Raw genomic sequence first — 27,008 nt, forward strand, 5'->3', positions numbered from 1 at the left:
TTCTTGAGGCTCTGTATGCCACTAAATACCCAATGTCCCTTTGCTTCTTTTATTACTTATCTCTCTCTTAATTTTTTATTTAACTAAACTGAACAATTATGCCAATCATTTAATTTTCACTACAAAACGTGTTTTTTTTTAAAATTCTATTACCACGAACTTCGTATTTCATTTTCACCGGTTTTAGTCAATTATATGAAAAGATCCGATTATATAGACCTATATTATTTATCATAATCGAATTGTTTAGGGTCTGTCATACATGGACTTAACTTGGTACTAAATACAAGTTATTTTCGTCATAGTATATTATTTATTGTTAATCATCCATAAATTTACTTCAATTTTGTCTTTTTTTAAAAATATCAATTGCAATATAGTTTCCCAGTTCGCTGGCATTTTTAAAATTGTAAGATCATTAAAATTTCTCTATTTTTGTTGCTAAACAATGAAATGATCGAGTTTCTCGGGTGTTGTACGTGAAGGAAATATTTTAATCCATTAATATGATAAATTGTGACAGAAAATGGAAGTTATTTTCCGATTTTCATTTCGGGAATAAACCTTATTTCTGAACTTTGTAACAGCTTTTGGTAAAGCTTGAATTCTTCACCATATAAGCAAATGTCCAGTCCCTTAATCTTCTAGTCATTGCGCTATCTAACTGTAGAATATTTTAAAAACTCATAAAAATATTCGAACTTGCAAAGAACAATTAAATCTACATTTTCTTGGGGAATATGACAACCATTTTTCTGGGTGTTAACTGAAAAGTTTGGTTCATAGTTAACCCTAATCAATAGACATTCCGATCTTGGGTTTTAATTAGTTCTTCAATTCTTAATGAAGTCTGTTACTCCTCTTTCTTTACTCTTTTACTTATTTCAGTCATTTGACTGCGGCCATGCTGGAGCACCGCCTTTAGTCGAGCAAATCGACCCCAGGACTTATTCTTTGTAAGCCTAGTACTTATTCTATCGGTCTCTTTGCTGAACCACTAAGTTACGGGGGCGTAAACACACCAACATCGGTTGTCAAGCGATGGTGGGGGGACAAACACCGACACACACATATATATACACATATACGACTGGCTTCTTTCAGTTTCCGTCTACCAAATCTACTCAGAAGGCTTTGGTCGGCCCGAGGCTATAGTAGAAGACACTTGCCCAAGGTGCCACACAGTGGGACTGAACCCAGAACCATGTGGTTGGTAAGCAAGCTACTTACCACACAGCCACTCTTGTTCAATATTTTTTTATTCTTTTCAATAAAGATACTCATCCTTTTTCCTAAGTTTTCTCTGATGACATTCTTTTACCATTTTCTCTTTCAGCTGTAACCTTTGCATATTGATAACAAAACGGTCTTTCTTGATCCTCTGTTCTCAAAATCTTGAGCTGCAGAACCTTTGAAATTTCTACATTAAAGTTTCTCTCACACTCATTCTCTCTTGCCCTGGACTAATATTTTTATTTCTGCTCTGCATATTTCCAGATAACTTTTTGACGTTCCTAACATTAACTCAATATTTTAACACACATTTTTTTTTGTGTCAAATTTTGATATAGGTTAGAGTTGTTGGTACAAATATGTTCTTCTATATCAGCAGGATACATGTTACTGCAACTGTAAGGACCTCTCTTTAGTTCCCTCAACACCATCCATCTTTGGCTACTTGCTTCCAGTTTAGACATGTAACTTAGTCAAAGTCATCCTGCCATCTTTGTTTTGGATGTCTTCTCAAATGCATGTAGTCACAATGGCCCATTCTATCACCTATTTTGTTCACCTGCTTGTGCTTTTACCACTTGATTTTGTGAAATATGTCAATAACTCCCGTTTTCTATTTGATCCATCTTTTGCCATGCAGTGTCAGTCTCATTATTAGAGATTCCATTTTGCATTGGGTGAGGATTGTTCTTTGTTCAGTAACCAAGTTTCACTAATTGGGTGCTTTCTTTATAAACCTTAATGGCATGCTTCTATTTCTCATGATGGAGTCTAGTTTTACCAAATGCAATCCAGCTCAGGCTGATTCTACTTCACATCTCCTGCTCTTGCTGACAGTCTTTTGTCACCAACTGTCTCAGGTAAATGTAGACATAAATTTCTTAATGCATCTCTTGTTGATGCTAATGCTGCTGTCTATTTTTCTTTTTTGCAGTGGACTTGCATATGACTTTAGTTTTTCTTAAGTGCATATATTTAAGCTTGCTACTATCATGGATATCTTGTAGCCTTTTCCATAGTTCTGAGATCAATACTCATTGGCAGTGAGATAAGTATTTGCCATTTATTTTTGTACCTGTTTTCCTTGTTTATCTTTCATATTCTTTTGTCTTTTCCTTGTTTCAGTCATTAGACTGTGGCTATGCTGGGGCACCACCTTGAATTTTTCATCAAATGAATCAACCACAGTACTTTTTTTTTTGCTCAGTACTATCTATCAGTTTCTTTTGCTGAACCATTACATTATGGGGACATAAACATATCAATACTGGTTGTCAAGCAGTGGTGGGGGACAGATGCAGAGACACAACACACACAGTGTACTGTTTCATGTTTGTAAGATTGACAAAATAAGTACACCATCTGGTAAGAGATAAATACTATATATAGAGAGATGTGTAGATTTGTGCTGCATCCAAGAAGTAAGGTGGAGAGGAAGTTCTGCTGGGTTCCTCACAGGCAAAGAACATAGGTATAAGATTTTCTGGGCAGGGAACACTAACGGGGTTGGTGAGTGTGGGTATACTTCTTGCAGAGAAATGGGTTGGTAAGGTAATCGAGGTAGTCAGAGTCTGTGATAGAATACTTGAGATTAGATTAGTGCTGCAACATGGGTTAGCAACCATTATCTCAGCTTATGCCCCTCAGCCAGGGCCACCTGAGGAACAGAAAGACTGATTTTATGACACCCTCTTGCAGACTACCTCATTGACAAATGACAGGGATCTTCTGATTGTGGCTGGCGACTTCAGTGGGCATGTTGGATAACTTGCAGGGGGCTTCCATGGAGGCCATGATTTGAGAACCAGGCTGCTGGAGTTCTGTGATGCAAATGATCTTATGGTTTGTAATACTAACTTCAGGAAATCTGCCAGTCACCTATTCACCTACCACTCTGGTGGACACACTAGTCAAATTGATTACATCTTTGCCAGGAAACAGGAGAGATGGCTACTTACAAATGCCAAAACCTACCTAGGTGAAGAATGCACCCCACAACATAGATAAGTAGTTAGTGACTTCAGGATCAGGGCTAAATGGATGCCCAGAAGAGAAGGGTCTGGAAGCTTAAGGATCCTGTAAATGAACTGAGATTTAGAGACATATTACTCAAAGCTTTTGATGAAATAGAGGGGAATATAGCTTCACATGATGTGGATGCCAACTGGAGGTTCCTACGAGACAACCTGTTGAAGGCTACTGACCAGATCTGTGGGTGGTGCCAAAATCCCCTCTCGACCCAAGGTAACGTGGTGGTGGAACAATGAAGTGGACGGCCATTAGGGAAAAGAAACAGGCACGGAAGGACTGGAAGAATGGTAGTAGCTGGGAATTGTATCAGATTGCCAGAATGGAAGCTAGGAGACAGATTTACTTAGCCACAGGGGAAGCTGATAAGAAAAAATTCTGCATCGAGAGGACCAAAAAGTTCTGCACCATGAGGACCAAAGACTTGAAGAGTTTTGTGTTGCAAGACAGTGTGTGAGAGAGAATCGTGATGTCATAGGAGAGAAATGTGTCCGAATGGATGATGGCTCACTTGCATGTAATGAAGCTGCAAAGAGACTTGGAGACGCCACTATGAAAGGTTGCTAAATGAATGGGAGAAAGAGAGTCTGCTGAATATCAACCCAAAAGAGCGACCAGCTACCGAATTGACAGTACCTTGGTAGATAAAGCAATTAAGGTTATGAAGACAGGGAAAGCCCTCGGCCTATCAGGAATCACCGCAGAGATGCTTAAAATATCTGGTGGTGTCGGCTACAGTCTAGTCACCTGTATAGTCAATCAGGTGATGCATGAAGGAGTCATACCCAATGACTGGTGTAGCATCATCATAGTCAACTCCTACAAAGGTAAAGGTGATGTAATTGATACAAATAATTATAGAGGTTTTAAGTTGTTGGATCAGGTAATGAAAGTCACAGAGATGGTCATAGCCCGACTAATTAGGGAAAGAGTCAGTTTAGATAAGATGCAGTTAGGGTTTGTGCCAAGGAAAAGCACCACTGATGCTATATTTCTGGTAAGACAGCTGCAAGAGAAATACCTAGCCAAAGATAAACCTCTGTACTTGGCTTTCGTTGACATGGAGAAAGCCTTTGACAGGGTTCCCCGATCCCTTACCTGGTGGTCAATGAGGAAACTAGGGATAGATGAATGGTTGGTGAGAGCTATATAAGCCATGTACAGGGATACTGTCAGTAAGGTGAGGGTTTGCAACCAGTATAGTGAAGGATTCTGGGTAGGGGTAGGGCCCCACCAAGGATCAGTCCTCAGACCCTTATTCACCATATTCCTCTAGGCAATAACAGAGGAAATCAAGACAGGACCCCCCTGGGAGCTTCTCTATGCTGATGACCTTGCTCTAATAACTGAGTCATTATCAGAACTAGAGAAATTTCAGATGTGGATGCAAGGTATAGAATCAAAGAGCTTTAGAGTCAATCTAGCAAAAACCAAAGTCTTAATAAGTAGGAAAGCAGACAAATCACAAATCCCTTCAGTTAGATGGCCTTGCTCGATCTGTAGAAACTCCATAAGATGTATCCAGTGTAAGCTATGGACACATAAGAGGTGCAGCAACATCAAAGGAAGGCTAACTGGGAAGATAGTTTTTGTCTGTGGCTCATGGGCAATAAACACTGAAAATGTGCAGAAAACAGCTTCTGTCACATGCCAAGGGAAAAAAATTAAAAGTAATTGATAGCTTCCGTTACCTAGGTGACCAAGTCAGTAGCGAGGGGTGGGGTGGATGCTCTGAAAGTGTAGCTGCTAGAATGAGAATAGCCTGGGCAAAGTTTAGAGAGCTCTTACCTCTGCTGGTGACAAAGGGCCTCTCGCTCAGAGTCAAAGGCAGACTGTATGATGCAGGTGTGCGAATAACCATGCTACATAGCAGTGAAACATGGGCCATGACTGCTGAGGACAAGTGTTAGCTAGCAAGGAATGAAGCCAGTATGCTCCACTGGATGTGTAATGTTGATGTGCATACACGACAGAGTGTAAGTGCCCTGAGAAAAAAGTTGGACATAAGAAGCATCAGTTGTGGTGTGCAAGAGAGACGACTGCGCTGGTATGGTCATGTGTTGTGTATGGATGAGGACAGCTGTATGAAAAAGTGTCACAACCTAGCAGTTGAGGGAACCTGTGGAAGAGGTAGAGCCAGGAACACCTGGGATGAGGTGGTGAAGCACGATCTTCAAACATTGGGTCTCATGGAGGCGATGACAAGTGACTGAGACCTTTGGAGATATGCTGTGCTTGAGAAGACCTGGCAAGCCAAGTGAGACCATAACCATGGCCTATGCCAGTGCAGCATAACTGGCCCATCTAAGAGTAGCCTTCAATCATTGGGCAATAAACTGCACTTGCAAAGACTTGTTGAATCAAGTGAAGTCATTGTGGCTGATGACAGTACCGCCTGATTGGCACCTGTGCCGGTGGAATGTAAAAAGCACCGTTCGAGCGTGGTCGATGCCAGTGCCGCCTGACTGTCCCTTGTGCCAGTGGCACATAAAAAACACCCATTACACTCTCAGAGTGGTTGGCGTTAGGAAGGGCATCCAGCTGTAGAAACTCTGCCAGATTAGATTGGAGTTTGGTGCAGCCTTCTGGCTTGCCAGTCCTCAGTCAAACCATCCAAACCATGCTAGCATGGAAAGCAGACGTTAAACAACATGACTATGATGATGATGATGATATATATTATACATATGACCAGCTTCTTTCAGTTTCTATCTACCAAATCCACTTACAAGGCTTTGGTCAGCTCAAAGCTATAGTAGAAGGCATTTGATGAAGGTGTGACATAGTGGGACTGAATCATGTAGTTGGGAAGCAAGCAGCCACATCTGCACCTATTTCAACATATTGTAAATAGTTTATGTAATATGCTGGCATCTTGTCTTGTGCCTCTTTGCATCCTGAACCTTTCACTGTCTCTATGCAGATGTATTATGGACAGTGAAAAATACAGTGGAATATTGTACTTCTGCATCTTCTTTTGTGGCTAGTCTACTACATGGGGAGATTCAATTGTAGAGAAACTTGTTTGGAAGCCAGACTATTCTCAAGGTTGATATCCTAGAGTCCTTAGCATTCTTTGCAAGATGACAGGAAAGAAGACTTTGATAGGGAGCTGATTGACCTTCAATTCTTGATGTCAGAAGTGTTGCATTTTTGAACAAGAAGCACCACTGCATTTTGTCACATATTTGAAACCTTGCATAGTCAGAGAAAAAAGTTTATGTAGACCTTGATTTCATCAACTTGAAAGATATCTCCTGTGCTCATGTTTTTACCAGGGACCTTATAATGGTCCAGTCTCAGAGTTTCTATGTCTTTGATTTAATTTGGGGTCCAACTTTCTACAATATGATCCCTGGCGTTTCTATGCTCAACTTTTCTTTCCCTTGTTTTCCATTTGCATAGCAGTGCAGGTAATTGTATGTCTTACATTGGCCGATCCTGATTGTCAACATCTAATAAGCTTAAGGTGGTGAGCTGGCAGAATCGTTAGCACGCCAGGTGAAATGCCTAGCGGTATTTCGTCTGTATTTACATTCTGAGTTTAAATTCCGCTAAGGTTGACTTTGCCTTTCATTCTTTCAGGTTTGATAAATTAAGTACCAGTTGCATACTGGGGCTGATCTAATCGACTGGCCCTCTCCCCAAAAATTTCGGGCCTTGTGCCTAGAGTAGAAAAGAATATCTAATAAGCTATATTCACAGCTCAACTGTATAATGTCACAAACTTTTAATACCTTATCAGTTTCTAGAGTTGAGCTATAGCTCTAATATTTCCTTTTTGAAATAATACAGAACTATTATAGCCCTCTTTTACATAGTCTGTACCTGGCCTTAATAGCTTTATTCATACAGTTTTAAATTATAATCAATGTTCCTCTTAATTTTTTGCTGTGGGTGTCTGCAAAAATTTGCTTGTATGCAAATTTTGTGTTTCTTTGCAAAGTGTGTATGCATCCATCTTCAGTTTAAAAAAAATAGAACTTGGTTTCCTCATGAAAACCTTATATGCACATATTTTTGTCTTTGTGTGCACAAGCAAAACTATCCAATTCCAGCATGAAGTTTTGATTATTTTAAATATGACCAAGTTTTGCTATCAAAATACATTCAAGAATAATTCTAATTTATAAAAAGTGCATAGTTTCATTACAATGTTGGAAAGACAACATTAATAAGTGTGCAATGAAATACTAATCTTTACTAGAGAAGAAAAATTACATTTTTGAATACAACATGCAAAAATAAAATAACAAAGAATACTTTCTGAATCACAATCTCTAATTTTAAAAAAGTAAGTTGAAAATGTGTTTTAAAAAAATGAGTGAGAAAAAGTAATGCTAAAATAAAAAAGAACTGGTAGCTGCTATAATGATAATCTAGTTACTGTCATAAAATCAAAGAATAACTTTTATGAAGTATTTTTGGCAGAATTCTGCTTTAAGCACCTTATATAACCCACATAACTTTTCTATTTTCTGGATTTTTCAGAAAATTTTTGTGAATATCTTCTACACACAAGAATTCATATGATTATGCAAAAACCAAAAGAAGAAAAATTTCGTGTGTGATTTAAGGGCTATTTAGCTGTTATTTTTAGCACATCTCACAACCACTCGATGCTCTCCTCATTTCTTGGTCACTGACTTATTGATGTTTGTCAATATCTTTCTCCCCTTAAACACATTTAATGATCTAATGCTGGGAATTAAACAAAAAATTCAGATTGTCCATATTTTAAACTCATTTTTAAAAAATTCAATAAATTACAAAAATACTTTTTTTCATAATCATATGAATTCTTGTATGTAGGACACAAATATGCAAAGTTTCTGAAAATCCCCCAAAATATAAGTTATATGGGATGCTTAAAGCAGAACTCCACTGTATTTTTTAAGTCTCAATTATTACTTTCTTCCCTGCTTAACACTTTTGTCACCATACTTCTGTTGAGAAGCTCTGTGTTTCTTTCAATTAATTTTAAATATAACAAAGAATTTAGTCAAATAACTTAGTCATCATTCAGCTAGTGTTAGGAACATAAAATGTGACTAAGGTTTGGTGGTAGATTTTAATTCAGAACTTTTGAAACCAAGACATTTTGTACTACAGAGCCAGAGGCAGTTTGGTATCAAAAGGGTTGAAGTGAACCACTTCCTCTTGAGAATGATGGTTGGTCCTATGCAGCTGATTCCTCACATGAGGTGCTTGCAGCTGTGCTGGTAGGTAACATTAGGCTTGGCTTGCTTTCACTTATAATAAAAAGAGATGATGAGAAAAGTTCAGTTTGAGTACTAAATCAAACAAATGCTCGTTGTGAGAGGTCACACTAAGCAGTATGGAATTTTTACTCTTCTAAAATACCACATGTACATACCGTTAGGGTTCCAGCTGGAGCTACTGCACTTCAAACGCATATATACACTTCATTTATATAAATTACACACACACACATTTACAAATATACACATCTCGTTAGCTATCTGCACTCATATATATGGGCTTCTTTTAAGTTTTCATCAACCAAATCTACTCATAAGATTTTGGTAGTGCGGATGGCACATAAAAGACACCATTTCGAGCGTGGCCGTTTTCGTGCGGGTGACACGTAAAAAGCACCCACTACACCCTCTGAGTAGTTGGCGTTAGGAAGGGCATCCAGCTGTAGAAACTCTGCCAAATTAGATTGGAGCCTGGTGTAGCCATCCGGTTGCACCAGTCCTCAGTCAAATCGTCCAACCCATGCTAGCATGGAAAGCGGGCGTTAAACGATGATGATGATGATAGAAGCAGGCACTTGCCCAGTGGGACTGAATCTAAAACCACATGGTTGAGAACCAAACTTCTTAACCTCACAGCCTTGCACTTACACACATACAGTAATAATCTGGTTAGCTCTTGATACATTCCTAAAAAATGTAGTGCTAAATGAGGTGATTAACATAATATAAACAGAGACAAGCTTGATAGACTATTCCTAACAGTGATATGAAAATAAATAGTGTTAAAAAATCTAGAAAATCCAGAGTCACACTGCCACACCTTCCAAATAGCTTTAGATAACCTCAGTGTGATCTAAAGTTACGATAAAATTAGTAAAAATTTGATTTAATGCTGTTAAAAAATTAATAGGTCAAATTAATCAACTTTAACTACGAGTACATCGACCTCGTTGCCATAAATTCACTTGAAAAGCAGCAGTGTGAAAAAGCATGGAAGGTGTTGAGACAAGACCAGGCACATTTTGAAGAATATTTAATTTTTGTCTGTTTTCTTCAATCTTCTTTGCAGAAACAGGGTATCAGGTCTAGAACAGCCCTCCTTACTTCCCTGCTGTGTTCCTAGGTAGGGTTGTTCTCAGGTATCGGGTCTGCAATTTCTGTAATCTTAGTGACAATGTAATTGGGGAACAATTCTTCTTGGTGTTACTGACTCTACAGTAGTCTTCAGACCCATTTTGGAAATGTTACTGTTCTACCTCTTCAATAGATAAACCATGAGACTTTATAATCTTATTGGTGACTGCTGGAATTATTTTGTTCTTCAAATTCCAGAAAGTTAGTGCATGCTTCTCTGATCATGTTTCATGATACACTTAAAAAGCCTGGAGACATTCTTTGGCTGTCTGGTTCTCTGTATTTGCAGCTTCACTGTATTTGGATCTATCAGTCTAACCTCTCATAGCAGTGAATGCTTCTAAATTCTCCTTCTTGTAAGTGCCTGAAAATGCTACTTGCTTTTTCTATTAATGTTTCATTGCATTTTGTTGTCCATCAATATAGTCAACAACTTTCAAAGAAAAAAAAAACTTTCAATGAGTCATCTTTGCTATAATTAGATTGTCCAAGTTCTTCATGATGGTTATAATAGCTGATGTAGCCCATTATATGCCTGATGCTTGCAAATTTCCAATCACTTCAACACTTGCAATTTCACATCTAGTATGATGCTTTTGACAGTTTAGATGAATTTTCAGCATTTAGAATTGCAGGTTATTTTCCACTCATGATGAGTAAAAATCATGTGAAAAATGTGAGGGTGTAACAGAAGTGTGTAATGCTTTTATGTTTGGTTGTTTGAGCTTAAATACTGCAGAATGGGCTCACCAGACCTTTTCTTTCCATTTAGTCACATGATCTAGCGGGTTGCCAAACTAGTTGCATATATTGGTCAATTACTAACTGTCCAGTCATGTGTTTGCAACAGTTTGTTTTCAACACAGGAAAGACCACTTTGTCTCTGGAACCTACCCAAGGTTATAAAAACCATTCTATTTTGCCTCGCTTAGCCTTTGGCAGCAGCCATTGACCACATGTCTCTTTGGACCAATGTCGGTGAGCCAGACACCAGCCAATCACACAGCTTACTTCAACCAGTCTGGTTTTCATCATTACCACAACAGACAGCAGACCACATCAACAAACCCAGCAGAACTGAAGTCATTTAAATCTTAGTTCCAGACTGTAATATAATCACCATTCTCTTTTGGCAATCTCATTTTTATAATAAGAGGAATAAATCATCACGTATTCAACTTATCCAAATCTTATTATTTGCTACTTCTTTCTCCGTTATAAGGGAATATGCATGAATGTGAATAATAGTTTCTTACATCTCTCCCTAATTTCATTTTCAAGAAAAACTCTAGGAAATCAGTCATGTATTTCACAAAAACATTTTCACCCATTTTAATTCCCTGGAATAACAATAAGACTAATCTTTTATTATATTTTTACACTTCTACAAATGTTTTGCAGCAACAAATTTAATTTTCACTTTGCATTTAAATAATATTTACTATAAGACAATATAGAAGACTTGATGTCACAACAAAAGGATGAGACAATAGAGACAAAAATTATAAAGTAGAGAAAATTTAAAACAATGCCCAAGAGGAAAGTATCAATATACTGAACACTAATGTGCATGATACCTTCAGTATGGAAGAGAAATTCAACAGATATGTAGAGAGAAAATGGATGGTGAAGAGTGAGATGATTATATGTGACAACAGAGAGAGGGAGAAGTATGATGAAGTACAGTAGACAGAGTGTCATGAAGAACTTCAAGAAAGGAAATGAGTATAAAACAAGAATTAATTAATTTGAAGAATATTCACTCAAGAACATGTCAGAAACAAATTTGGTGGTCTTATGATACAATATCAGAATAAGCAAGTTTTTATTTCTCAATAATTTTTAGCCAATGTCGAACTCATTATCATAAATATATTCAACCTAATGAAACAATGCTATGAAGGTCTATACATTTATGCATCAGAATAACAGAAATTTTATAAAATGTGAAATTTCCATGGGTCTCACTCACTATTGCCCCACTGAAAATGTTGTCCAAGAGAAAAGAATGCTATAGTGATTCAGTGCTATGCAAGGTGTATGTATATATAAACATACATATACACATAGAGTCTTGTTTGGGCAAATGCCCCAGAATGCATCCTTATAAGCTCCTATGCTTCTCTTGGTCAGCTACTGTTTGTAAATTCCAAGTTTATTTATTAAAGTATTTTCTTCATACTCCACTCTAACACGTGTTTTTGCTGGATAAGTGTCCTTTGATATAGCACTTATGTGCATTTAGTTGATTTATATAGCAACACATTCAAATCTAAAGGTTGACAATCATATGCAGCTTTATTCAAGGTGTTACCTATACAGGTGGGTGAAACAATTGTATCAGATTGCTCATAAGGTATCTGCCCAGATTTCAAATCCATATTCCTTCATGTTTTATATATATATATATATATATATATATGGGACAAAGTATTGAAGGCCGATCTCAAGGCACTGAGCCTTACAAAGGAGATGCCAAAGGACCAAGATATCTGGTGCACTGCTGTACTTAAGAATACCCATCTGCCATAGCAGAACTGATACCAGTGCTGGTACCACATAAAAAGAACGCAGTACGCTATGTGGAGTGGTTGGCATTAGGAAGGGCATCCAACTATAGAAACTATGCCAGAACAGACAATGGTGTGGCCCCTGGCCTTACCAGCTCCAGTCAAACCATCCAACCCATGCCAGTATGGAAACTGGATGTTAACAGGATGATGATAGTTAAAAACTCACAAATAAAACCAGGAAGAGTGTAAGGTAAAGAGGAAACAAATGATAAATAAAACATGAAATTAAACAAGTAAAACGTGGTGGGAAATGTGTAGGGAAATAAAACAAGATACTCAGTGTACAATGAAAATAAATGGAAAAGAAGCTAATGTTTTGGATTACACCTTATCAAAGAAAAGTAAGAGAGAAAAATATATAGGAATGAAACTTAATGTAATATCTAAATCGCTGGTTCTCAACCAGGGGTCCATGTAAAATTTTTTGGGTCCATGCTCACAAAATAGTGTATTGGGGATCCAAAGTAATATTTTAAGAGTCCACAAAAAATTTTGATTTAGATGTATTCATTCTAAGAAACAGCTGGGTTTCATTCTCTGTTTTATATAGTTCAACCTACACAAGTTAATGTATGAAAAACAAAATAGGAATTTGGAAAGAAGTCTCTAAACATCAAATGGCTATGGGGATCCTCCAAAATAAAAAAAAAAATAGTAATAAAAGGGGTTCACAGATAAGAAATGGTTGAGAATCACTAATCTAAATGATTACAAAATCTTTACTTAAGTGTATAGTTGACGACAAACAAGCAGGATGAGAAAAAGTTTATGGAAAAGGGTTTTTAACTGGTCACATTGTCTATGCCATTTAATATGCCTTGGGAGGCTTGCATTTAAGTTAATGAGGATTTTTGGAATGTGTTGGCAGTAAGAAATTACTATTAGAACCGAGTGACAAATGATGTGGAGTTTCTCTGTAAGACAGAAATTGTAAAGCTTTCAATCATTCCTACAGGTTTTGCCATGGTTCACCAATGTAATGTTTGTAGTTATTTCTATTTTTGGATGTTCAAATATATTTGGAGAATGCAGTTGTATTTTTCGGCTGATGAAAAGAGCTCCTGCACTGGTAAAGTAATTAAATAACATGTACCTCATTGCAGTATTATTTGTGAAGATGGCAGCGTAATATATAGTATTTTCTTCTGGACATTGACATTTTAATAGAAAGAGGTCAATATTTCACCAAATTATATATTGGCACTTTTTGTTCTCGATGTGATAGCAATATTCTGGTGGTGGATAGGTAGAATGGTAAAGAACATTAGTGAAGACATGTGCAGAAGTGGTTAGAGTGTATGGCTCATGATGGGCTTGCTTCAGTTTCTGTCTATAAAATCTACACACAAGGGTTTAACTGGCCTGGGACTGTATTAGAAGTCACTTGCACAAGTTACCCATATATATATATATATATATAGCTGTGTTGTTAAGAAGTTCATTTCCCAACCACTGCATGGCATCTTATAGTCTTAGGTCAACCAAAGTCTTGTGAGTGGAATCGATAGATGCAAACTAAAAGAAGCTCATCATGTATGTGTGTGTTTGTGAGAGTGAGTTTGTATTTCTCAAGTCTATACATGTGTTCATTCATTGGTTTGTAAACAATGGCTTCATTAACAATGTCATCTGTTTGTAGTCCACTAAAAAAGCATGTTACCCAACCATTGTAAACAAAACACTCATTTTAGTATCATTTGTTTTCAGTTCTCCATGTAAACATGTCCAAGTTGTTTATAGACTGAAAGATTATTTCCTAATTTGGAAACAGGTGAGGGTTGGCATCAGGAAGAGCATCTGGCCTTGGAAATCTCTTCCCAACATACTCTTTCTTGTCTGATCCATGCAAGCATAGAAAAATAGACATTAAAACAATAATGATTATGTGTGTGTTTGTGTGTGTGTATATATTTATAAGTGCTCACACACAAACCCACATGTTTTACTGATTGATGAGATCTCACAAGATCAAAGCATGTCTGTTGCTTTTGCCAGTTGGCTTAAAGACAAGATCCACTCCTAACTGCATTTTAAAAAATTTTCCTAAAATTTGAAATAGCTCATATTAAAGTTATCTCCCCATTTTAAAACAACCTCTGGGAGCTTTTGCCTTCTCATTGTAAAGATAATCTTAGTAAATCAACATTATACCACAAGAGTGGGCTGAAAAGTTCATAGGAGTGATGTTAAAGCTGTGAAATCTCGCATACATTAATTTCAACCCCTCTTATTAATAATTGCATTGTTTCTTTCCAGGTAAGCTGACATCTGACAATTCAAGGAAGACTTCAAAAGTAACTGGTAGCAATTTCTCTTGAAAAATGGACAAAATTTTGTATTGTGGTATTATCAAGTACCTCCAGAAAAAGGGTCTAGTTCCCAAGGACATTCATACTGACATGGTTGCTACATTAGGGGATGACACGCTAGTTTTATCAACAGTAAAAAAGAGGGCAGCTGAATTTAGGATGGGTAAAGACAGTCTTGAAGATGACCCAGCATCTGGATGTCCTGCAACTGCTACCACTGAAGAAAACATTGTGTTCACCATATGGTGATGGATGACAGGCAATTGATAATAAATCAAATAGCCAATACTATTAGCATGTCCTGTGAGAGAGTTGAGAATATTCTGCCCAATAAATTTGACATGATGGAGGTTTCTGCTTGGCAAGTGCCACAGCCGACACCTGATCAAAATGTGCACCAGGCTGATCACATCACAACAAAATCTGACATTGTTTTAGGCAGATCCAGCTGGTTTCCTTGAATGTTTCCTAACCAGGATGAGTATTGGCATCATCACATTGAGCCAGAGAGAAAGAGACAGTCCATGCATTGAAAACACTACTCCTCAATTGCACCAAAGAAGGCCAAGGTCATATCATCGGCAGGGTAGGTGATGGCCTCTTTTTTTGTGATGCAAAAAACACTGTGTTTATTGACTATCTTAAAAAGGACCACAACATCAAAGGAGAGTTCTATACCAACTTGCTCAAAATGAATCTCATTTGGTGGTCAGCCTCTGAACTTTTCAGTCAACCCTTCTATATTATATAAAAAGGAATCTATATTGTATGTGCATGCAGAATGCCAAGGTAATTTCTCTTAACTATTTTGTTTGTGCGTGTGTACTTTTTCTCAGAAAATTAAAAAATATCCTTCAGTTGATGTTCATTTTTCTTTATTCAATTTATTATATAAAATGCATATATTCATACAATACCTTTAATTTTTTTTCTTTATGTTGATCTGCTGAAAAACAAGATTTGAACAACCCCAATATTCAGTATATTAAGTAAATAAGACACACTGACTCTATTAGAAATGCAAAAACAGGCAGTACATCCAGGTTCCCTTTCAATACTGATGTTGGTTCTATGATACAAAACATCTATCTTTAATAACAACAGTTTGGTAATAAAACCCATCCAAAATCTTATTTTCAAAAATTAATTGGAATACACAAGTAGAGTATTTCATAAAAAATACTGTTATGGAAGAGTTAAACAGTGATTATATCTCCCCACCAGATGAGAAGTCTAGTCTATTAAATGCTTTGTTGCACGTGTATTTCTCTAACAAGATGTACTCAAGGCATTAAGCCACCTACCTAACTGCTAGACCAAATTATCAACAAGCCAATAGGGGAGCCTTTATATGATTGCATGACCTGCCAGAGATAGCAGCCAAATCTCTTTCAAATCACATTCCACCATCTTACAAAAAGGACACACTGATCCTAAGTTGTCTGCATATAGGGAAAAGACGGGAGGGCACACAACTGAAATGCTTTTAATCATAGATCTGCTCAGTTAGAAATGATTTGGAAATACAAAACAACTACATCACCCAATTAATTTGACATCTTAAACCCACATTATTGCTCCAAGTGTGTCAAAATGATTCTTTAAATCATAGTCAACAACAAATTTACAGATGACTTTTACTACTGACCAAGACAAAACTTAGTTTAAGTTCCTTCAATTGTTAGGCTTGAATGTTCTCTCTTGGAAATTTTAACCTCCAAACTACTTCAGAGTAAAGCTAAATACATATATTCACATATATAATGAATATCTGAAAGATATACAAGTAATCTGATCTTACATAGTAATGACATATGGACATTAAGTTTGGCAGGTCTATAGTTGCTGTTTAACCCTGATTGAGTGGGTATTTTGGCCATGATCATCTATTCATTTTTCAAGAATTGCATTGTATACTCTGATCACACTGTCCAGTGTATTCTTTTATAAGATGTAAGGGTATGATTTTAAGAAATCTGGTTGTTATTTCTAGCAGGTTGAGTGACTGTGCAGAGGCTACTACATTGCAAATGGAAGTTCAAAAGAAATAAATTGTATATGATCCACTGATTGTGCAACACATTAACATTAAAGAAAGGTAGAGCACAAACAAGCTGGATAATCAAGGCAACACCTCTGTAAGAGAGGTGGCTGCACTGGTGTAGGCATTTCATGCAAACAGATAAGTGTTAAGTGAAAATGAGATAACAGTGGAAGTTAAATATTACATTGAGAACCTAAGATATAAAGATGAAGTGATGAGAGAGTACTTCACACCTGTCTAAGCTACACCGGCATCAATGCAAAAACAATATATATACTCTATATCTAATGATTATATACTATATGTACATATAACTACTCCAGACCATAATGGCAGAACAAGTCAATGTATTTAACAATAATGATAGATATGCAAAAATTTTGAACTGGAGGAATGCAACACCAAACAGAGTGGCTATGAATGTGCCATTTGAGCCTAAAACCTAATCAGTGTCAGTCCATTGCAGTTCTATCACCTGATATCGGTTGTCTTATTCTACATGTGCTGCATAGGATGGCCCTGAAACCATAGTCTGTGGGTCACCCCCATCAGTGAAAACAAATCTATGCCATTTTTTCCTGGTGATATTTTCTTCAACAGAGAGAAATTGAAAGTCTCAAATTATAAGAAAGAGCTAACAATATACATGTACAAGCCAACAATATACAAGTACATATAGTGACCGCAGAACTTGACTAGTACTTTATTTTATCAACCCTAGAGGGTGATTAGTTGACCATAGTAGGATTTGAACTCAAAACCTACTATGGAATTTTGCTAAATACCATAAGTATTTTATCCAAGGCTTTCATTTCTAACATATTAAATGTGTTCCCTAATCCACCTAACCCTACCCTACTAATTTATGCTTAATTCTTCCAACTTATTCTAAACTGTGTATCTTATTGAACATTTATGTTGGGAATATCTTGTGGTGGGTACCTGTGCATCAACGGTAAAATAAACTGTTGTACACCAGCAATCACATATAATTTGCTTTTCTGTTGTTATAGCAAAGATAGTACATCTATCTAAAACAAAATATATCATTAAAGAAAAAAAAGCCATTCACCTGGTGGAAAAACTGACTATGACAGTGCAATAGGTCCTTAATTCTCTGAACTTGTTTGATTTAATTTTATACGTTACTAGCTTAAAAGCCGCATTCTGTGCAGACTTTTGAGCTCACTCCTGTGAATGCTAATTGGGCCTGCAGCCCAAAACTAAAGAGAGAAATAATAATAATAAAGCATTTATTGGTACCCTACCAATATGGTATTAAATGAAAAACTTGAAAGTTCACAAATTTTTGGAGTTCTTTTAGAATTTGAATTTTCAACTGTTAGCATATAACAAATCCTCATCCAAACATGATCCCAATGCTGGATGTTCAAGAACCACATGATGGGCAGGTTTCCAATCCCTGGCTCATTCTGACTCCAAAAAGGTATTATATGTCTATGTAGAGCAAATGTAAACTGAGATACAGGGGTCTCGGATGGATAGACAGAACTTTGCGTTTATTATTATAGGTAAGCACCAGTTTGAGAAAAAAAAACAAAGAGAGAAAACAGGTTCACTAATGAAATTCAAACCACGTATTTATTGCCTGGAAGAGTCTGTCTGTCTCATCAGAGGGTGTGTCTCTTTTCTGTCTCAACTGGGTTCTTAAATTCTATTAATTTAAGTAGAAAATCTTAGTAGTTAATTCATTGTTGAATTTATGCTAAATCCAATACAAACAGACATCTCCGTGTTACTTTCAGAATATCAAACTGAATGTTTTCAGTTTTTCCTCTTCTGCAATATAAATGTTTCTCGTAATCCCAATTTTGCTTAGCCCTGATTTCATAGCGTTATGTGGATATGACTGGGTACAGATTACATCTATAGGTAATATAATACATGGTGGGTGAATGAAACAATGAACTTTCAACAATAAATTAGTTAAATTACACACTATATTGGTTAAAAATTAAAATTCTTTTCTTAATGTGTCTTATGAAACTTGCCAAAAAGGTTTACGTGAACCAAGGGAGACATAGCCCCTTTAAAAAAAAAAGCAGGATGGTCACAGCTTTTATTATGGACTTACTAAATCAAGGGTATAATAGTACTTATAGTGAACAAGTAATGTTTATAAAGGTTACTTGATGATGATCGTTAGTCCTGTGAGGACTGGTGAATTACAAGCATGTCGAAACCACGACGCAATTTCAATCCTTAATTCATGTAGGGAAATGCGTGAAAATCACATCTCAATTTTCATTTCCTCTAATATATTCGGCAGTAAGAAGGAAACCAATATTAGCGAGCTAGCTACAGGAAAAAATAAAATCAGAAAAAAGGCAATTTTCAAAACCTGAGCAGACTAAATGTATTAAGCCTTTAAATGCGTTCATCTATATTCTAAGATTATCAACAAAATACAAAGATACAATAAATCAGTCAATAGCATAGATGTGACTTTTTTTTTCTTGGTATCGAAACATGCCACAATAGATGTCTATTTAACATTCTCTTAATGTTGATGGAATATATTTAAATTTATTAAAGCAGCTTCTATTCGATGAATATCTAATTCCTTACATAAACTTACATCTACTGTTGAATATATAGTTCTCTTAGCGGCAAAGGAAAATGTTAAAAATAGATGAAAAAATTCTTCTGCTAGAAGTCGACAGAACATGACGTCATTGTAGCAGTGGGTATATAAAAAAAAATGAAGTTGTTTCATAGTAAAACTAAATGAAAACGTGTTGTTAACTTCATCTAAATCTCGAAAGAACAGATAAAAGAGAGACTTACTAGTCATTATTGTTGCATACAGCTTTTAAACACTAAAAAAAATGTCATAAACATGCCTTGACAATTACATTGGAAATATAAGCCAACGCCATTTTGAAACGTGAAAAAATTGGGTCGATAATATGTAATGATTGGAACGTGATACGCACCGAAACGCAACGGAACGGAATTCAAATAAGTTCCATTTCAACTTTTTTTAAGAGCCATTCAATTTTTTTATGAAAACTAAATAGTGATAGAAAAAATTTGAAACCTGAACGAAATTAGGAAAAGTTTAATTTAAATATAGATAAAGTTTATAACATTTTAACAAAGGGAGACAATAACCTTCAGTAGACAAACTTCACTTTTTATAGCTTGTCTTCCCTTCCACTGCAGAAAAGCAGAAGGTTCTTACAATATTTAACAATTAAGTCATTAGAGAAATATTTCAACTTCACGGTAAGTGAAATTTTCTTTACCATTTCTCCGTTCCAACTTTTTTATGTTTCTTTTTTAAAAAAATTCCCGCCTTTTTTATGACAATTCAAACAATTTAAATTATCACTGCACTTTAGTGGAAACTGGTGTCGGTGTTCTAGTTATATATTAGAAAACGGTAAAGACTGTAGACTAATTGACAGAAAGAAAGAAAAAAAAACGGATGGTGTAAATCAGCGAACGGAATTCTTTAAGTTTTGTTTATTTTAATTTTTTTGCGTTAATCTTGAAATAAAATATCGGTAAAAAAAAATTCCAAATATTTAACAGTATTAATTTTGATAATTAAATTTTTTTTTTTTTCCCCAATGGGCGGCTCTTTAAAAAAAGTTGGTCCAACCCCCACCTTAAAAATATGTAGCTGACCATACAGAAGAATAAGAAAAAACTTTTATCAGTACCATTTTATTTGTTTATATTTTAAAACTTTCACTTTCCCTATTCCCGTCTATTCTCTCTTCAATCAAGGTAATTTACGATAGTATTTAATGGTTTTAACTGAAGAAATTAAATTTTTTTAATTTAGTTTCCAGATGATCGCTTGTAACGAAATCGTGATCAACAATTATAATCAACAAGTTAAGCCTTAACAAAATAGAGTTGTTATTTTAAATGGAAAAGAGAATTTATTTCAAAATTTTAACATAACAATATATAATAATGAAATTATATACATAGTTTTTTTTTATATTCAAAATTTAATTGTTAAAATCATCAAGAAATAAGATATCTCTCAGAAAATTCTATAAGGAAACCATCCAAATATCAGACAGCAACAGAAATCAATGTATATTGGATAGGTGAGAAAAAAATGTATAATTTCATTATTTTATATTTCTATTTATGATTTTTTTTACTATTTTCAATTTCAAGCATAGATTGGATAATTCCATAAACAGATTTATATTTTGAAAACTATGCTTTGTAACTCTATGCTTTTCATATTGCTCATCTCTTGCTCATAAAATGAATGTATTATCTTTTATCAGCCAGATAGAAACAAAATTACGACTTGCAAGATTTAAACTTATAATAGTTGGCTAGTAGGAAAAGTAAAGAAAGGATAAAATAGGGATATAAGAGGAAGAGGAAGGAGTAAATATAAATAAGTAAATGATTAAATAGACAATAAACTTCAACTACAGAGATCAGAAAAAGAAAGCAACAGAAGAAGGGAAAGGGAAGAGGAAGTGTAGGAGCACTACTTTCCCTTTGATGGAACATTTGTCCATCTATGTGTAATTTGGTTAGTGTAGCTAACTGCTGTGCCTCACGCATAGGTACACACCACCACCTATCCCAAAGTTGTGGGAAAGTCTTAATCAGTCCCAGCCAAGCCTCCAAGAAAGTCAGACGTAATTTGTCATGTTGCTGTCGGAGCTCAACTCCACCATGTGGGCAATATTGAAAGAAGAAACACTCTAGAACATAGCTTTCCAAAGTGGGCGATTTCATCTTACAGGTGGATGATATGAACATTTTGTGGGTGACAATGAATTTTTAGAAATGAAGTCTACATTTACTGATATCTAGGCATGCCTAGAATAAGGATGCACTTTTATTGATATAAATACTCGCATGAAATGTCCCTTTGTATTAAAAAAGCGGACTTGTTTATTGATTGAATATTTTTGTTACAGTCATTGAGATGCCCCCAGTCAAGAAAATTTGTCACCAGTACAGTAGTGATTATTTATTGTTTGGATTTATTCCCTCTCCTCAGAACTGTCAGTTACCAATGTGCCTTCTTTGCCGTCAAACATTGACCAATGAAGCAATGAAACCTTCATGCCTGAAGTATCACTTTGATGCAAAGCATTCTGACAAGGACAAACCGTTATACTTTTTGCAACTGAGCTCCTCTTTCAAAAAGTAAATACAAACATTCAACACACTACTCCAGGAAACTAGTAAACAGGAGAATGACAGGTTGATTGCATCTTACAACACTGCATTGCTTGTTGCTAAGTCTGGGAAGTCTCACACAATTGGAGAAACATAACTTTGCCCACTTATCGAAGAGGTCTTGTCAACCATTATGCACAAAAATCCGATAACATTATGAAGAAGATCCCACTTAGTAGTAGCACAATTTCTTGAAGCATCGACGAAATGACCAACGATGTCAAACATCAGCTCATTAATATTCTCCAGTGTTCTGAATTTTCTATATAAGTGGATGAGTCAACTGTTGTGGACAATCAATGTTTGATGATGGTATATGTTCGGTATTTCAGCAAAGACCTTCAACCCTGTGAGGAAATGCTGTTCACAGAGAAATTGTTGCTTGATTCAAGAGGGGCAACTATTTTTCACTCTCTCAAGTCTTTCCTTTTTGAGCATAATATCCCACTCAGTAATATTCTTGCCTGTGCGTCTGATGGAGCCCCTTCAATGATAGGTAGATACAGAGGTTTTTCATCTCTCCTAAAGTGTGAAATTTCCCACCAGATACTAACTGTTCATTACTTGGCACACCAGCAGCATTTAGTGGTAAAAAATATGAACAGTAGGTTGAATGATGCACTACAGTTAGCTATCAAGACTGTGAACAAATTGAAGTCCAGTCCCTTGTTTGTCTGATCGAATTTTCCATCAAATCTGTCTGAGAAATGATGAGGACCATATTAAACTCTTATACCATACCGAAGTGCAGTGGCTGTCAAAAGGAAACTGTTTTATGCTTTTTTGAACTGATACTCCACTATCCACTTCATTGATGGCTGCAAGGTCCAATATCTTTTTTCTTTGTGATATATTCACAAAATTAAATGATTTGAATAAGTTATTGCAAGGAAACAGAAAAACTCTCATTGATTGTAAATTATTTACCACTACCTTCATTTTGAAATTGGTGTTGTTTAAGACTAACATTTCAAAATGTCAATTTCATCAATTTCTACAACTTGATTCTTGACACAACGAGGAGACTTGCAGCTAAAGTTGACAAGTTTGAAACCGAATGTATCTGCACTAGCTGCATTGCACCAGACACATGGTTCTCATTAAAAAGTTTTATTCTTTTCCTTTATAATAAATCCTTATTTATTTTTGCATTGGTAGTTCTTATCAATGGTTCATTTAGAGAAAATGAAAATCAGTGTAAAAGAAAGCACAAGTTTCCAGAAGTTAATCTGTCTGAAAAATATAGAGTTAATGTTAGAATTTCATTGACACTAATGGCAAAACTAAACTCACAATAAAGGGTTTGTAAACAACCACATATTTAGTACAAACGGCACTAACAGGGCAATGAGTCTATGATATAGTGTATGTATGTGTCAAATGATATGGGGAGGGGGCTAGGGGATTTTGTGTTGGTGGGGTTGTGTCAGGGTTTTTTTTATACAGGTGGGCGATGAAGCATTTTTTAGCCGATAGGTGGGCGATATTGGAATTTGGTGCAAAAAAGTTTAGCAAACACTGCTCAAGAATATCAACAGAAGAAACACTCTAGAACTAAATAACTATTTACGGACTGTTCAAACATTTATCCTGTTCACATTTTACGATATACATTAAAAGTAAGTGTTACATGTTATTTATGCTGCATACATGTTCTTCTGGATTTGTGACCCTATAATGAGTAACTCAAACTTTTCTTTTGTTCACTTAGGACACTATTATACCATACCTCTGAATGCTATACCCTGTAAGCTGTCAAGCAAATCTTGATTTAATGCTATCATCATTTCCTCTTATAATAAATTACTATGTTCTATTAAGCCTTTTGGATGTTGTCTATTATTGCATTACAAGGTATTATACTACTGCTGTTAAAAGAAGTCAGATGTTATTTTAGTGCCTGTTCACCAAAAAATTGATGACCTCAGCTAAAAAATTGGTGACTCTAAGCTAAAACATTTGCAGTCTTCCCCCACATCTCCACTAAAAATTGGCAACCTCAAGCTAAAAGAATTGCAGTCTTCACTCACATCTCCACTAAAAATTGATGATTCAAGTGAATCTTTAGAATTCATCTTCTTCATCTCAAATTTGTACATAACAGAGTATGCATCCTTCTTCCAAGAAAATACACAGTGTTCTTTCAAATAATCTCCTTTTGAAATATTTTTCTCCCACAATGTCAACTGTAAACCTTTTATGCTAGTAAACATACCTTGAAGTTTTGTCCAACATGGTGCCTGTCTTCATCTTCCTTGTTGGTTTTTTCCACGCAATTGCCTATCTGAGCATTTGCAGTAGATGTGCATGTAAAATGTTGAGAGTTCTCCATTACATTCACTTCTCTAGAATTTTCCACATCACTGGACTTCGACAGCCATGCAAACCAACAATGCCATCAGCAACACTGCTAATGCCGTCACCGCCTCAGCCTTTGTGCCAGATCACAGTGCTAACATCACTGCTGTCACAGTTTAAATGCTACTTTCGAAATCATTCCTGCAATATCTTCCATACAGCAACCAATTTTGTTGCCTCATACAGCGAATTTCAGTCACTGTTAGCACTACACAAATGGATGACACTTCAAAAACCTTCTTAACCTGAAATGCAACATTCTTTTCACCAACCATGCATTTCTTAATGGCATTCATTGGAACATGTATTCAACAAACTGAACATTTTGCATGTTTGCTTGTTTTTCCTTCAATATTTTTTCAGCTTTGCCATGAGCTTTTCTGTTCCAATTTCTTTCTGTTCATTTTGTTGCATTTTTTAATACTTTTATGTGCATCCATTCTGTAACATGCTTTTTTGGCACTGTGAAATGCCCTCTACTCAGCACCTCGTCTTGCACACTCAGTCTCCGATGCAGTCGGTGTTGTTTCACAGTACTTTCAGCATTTACAGTCGCACATTATTTTTTGCATGTTTCATTCTTCCTGTATTTAATGCATTCATCCTACAGCTTCTGCAAGCAGCTCACTGCTCATTCAGGCTTACACCTCTTCAGCCTCTGCACACAACTCAGCGATCTCACAGGCTTACAACTCTTTTGCCTTTGCAAGTGACTAGCTTATCTGTGGTCATGTTACATTGCATGGCATCCCAATTCTTTTGAGAAGACAGGACGTCCACAGAAGGCAGAAGGGGATGGACATCAGCTGTGTGCAGGCCATGCTGGCTCCATTCACATAGGCTGCCTCAAGTTCCCCAGTCACAGAATGTTCAGTTGTGTTGTGAAGAACCCTGTTAATGAGGACCCAGCAAGAGATTACTGATGAGAGAAAAGTCAGCAGGGCCAGTGAGACTGGAGATCAAAGGCCTTCATATTTGATGGGTAAGGTTGCCTGTTGCCATCCAGTGTCATTGAAATGAATATTGCATATCTCTTTGGCGGCCTGTTGGATATCATGGAGAGATACATGGTTGTAGCAAGGGGCACAGAGGAGGGTATACAATAGCTTCAGGATGGTGAAACAGTTCCTTAACAGGAACAATGCTAGGTGGGCATCAATCGCCTTCAGTCTGTCCGACAGTCTTTCTAGCTGGAGGAGCTTAGACCTGAGAGTGGAGCAAATGGCAGGCTGGAGGATCGGTGAACCAAAGATAAGGACGTCCTCCTTAGGTGTCTAAGATATGATACTTATCTTCAATTTGTGAAGTGTGAAAGACCATGTACATTCGGCATTATTATAAAGTTGAGTTCATGGGTTAATGACAGCAATGGTGTGTGGGGTAATAGCAGGAGCTGGTGCTGTGTGAGAGCTAGAAGTCTTTTTTATTTCTTTTGCCAGATTCATCATAGCTAAAAAAGAATTTTCTTGTCTTTGGGGTGAGGGGTCTGAAGTTGGTATTGTTGCACTGTTGAATATGGTTATAGTTATATGGTTTGCGGCTTTTGATTTCTACAGTAGATATGTGGGTAACTTCTGCATTTCGATGAAAGCCTGGGCCAACACTGCCGCTGTAAGGTATGTTTCTACTATAGATTTGGTGGTGGTTTGAAGCCATGCTTTTGCTAGTGCATTGAGTCCCTGAAAGATGAGTGAAGGGACAGTCACACATCAGACTTAATCATTTGTGTTGGGAATAGTAACAGATTTTAGGATTCCGGATTACATGTATAGAAGTTATTAAGTGTGATTTAACATTTAGTAGTGATGGTGATGGTGTTGTAAGATGTGTGGTTTGGTGATGGCTGGTAAACAGGAGCACTCCGTTGGTTACGATGATGAGGGTCCCAGCTGATATGATCGATGAAACAGCCCGCTCATGAAATTAACGTGCAAGTGGTTGAGCAATTCACAGACACATGTACTCCTAACATAGTTCTCAGGGAGACTCAGCGTGAAACAGTGTGACTATGCCGGCCCTTTGAAATACAGGTATTACTCATTTTTGCTAGCTGAGTAGATTGGAGCAACGTGAAATAAAGTGTCTTGCTCAAGGACACAACATGTCACCGGGATTCGAACTCACGACCTTACCATCGTGAGTTGAATGCCCTAACCACTAAGCCACGCGACTGTTGGCTGGTATTGCTTGTATGAATTGTGCATCTTGTCCCAGGAAGATGTGAGAAGCTACAGTCACTGCATATGCATAGTCTCTCGCATTGAGAATAGTGGCATATTTTGGGGTTTCGTGTGTTCATGATTTTACTTTATTTACAGTTGGGAAATTTATCACGGAGCTGTCAGGTATACATTTAGATTGAAGTGGAGAGAAGCAGGTGAAGAAAGGAGTGGTTCTTCACTAATTGGAGTAGTAGTAGACTAGGATGACAATGGTGATGATGGATCTCTTGTGTTATTCTGATGAGAATTGGAGTGGACTGGTTGCAGAGAAGAGCTAGAGACTGTATTGTTTAAAAGGTCATCAATTGTTCTAGTATTGAAGAGTGACTGCCAATGCAGATCATGTTGTTGTTGCTATTGTCTAGTTGTGGTAAAGATAATAGCAGTGGAACATAATGACAGTGATGATGATGGGTCACTTGTGGTATTTCGAGGAAAAGAGAAACTGGAGAGCTACACAGGGAAGGGCTCTTGATTGTGGAGTTTAATATTTCATCTGTTGTGTTAGTATTGAAGAGTGGCTGTGGTTTTTGTTGTTTTGTTGTTATATTGTTGTTACATATATATATTGTTATAACTGTCTACTTCAGTATACAGTATACCTAGTAAAACCAGTAAAGACACATCTATCTCTGACCGCTTACTACATACTCTCATACTTCATGTACTTCTCTCTATTTATAGTGACTATG

At 36.4% G+C, this 27,008-nt stretch overlaps 1 protein-coding gene across 1 annotated transcript in view; it reads left to right on the plus strand.

Moving 5' to 3' along the window:
* The first annotated feature begins 18,249 nt into the window (after positions 1-18,249).
* LOC106879445 (uncharacterized) overlaps positions 18,250-27,008 on the plus strand; it is a 37,932-nt gene continuing 29,173 nt past the window's right edge. Inside the window, exon 1 of the mRNA XM_014928999.3 lies at positions 18,250-19,792. The gene's annotated coding sequence lies outside the window, so the exon portion shown is untranslated. The remainder of the gene's footprint in view (positions 19,793-27,008) is intronic.

The sequence above is a fragment of the Octopus bimaculoides genome, chromosome 20 (assembly GCF_046866305.1).
Source record: "Octopus bimaculoides isolate indiv1 chromosome 20, ASM4686630v1, whole genome shotgun sequence".
Classification (NCBI taxonomy): Eukaryota; Metazoa; Mollusca; class Cephalopoda; order Octopoda; family Octopodidae; genus Octopus; species Octopus bimaculoides.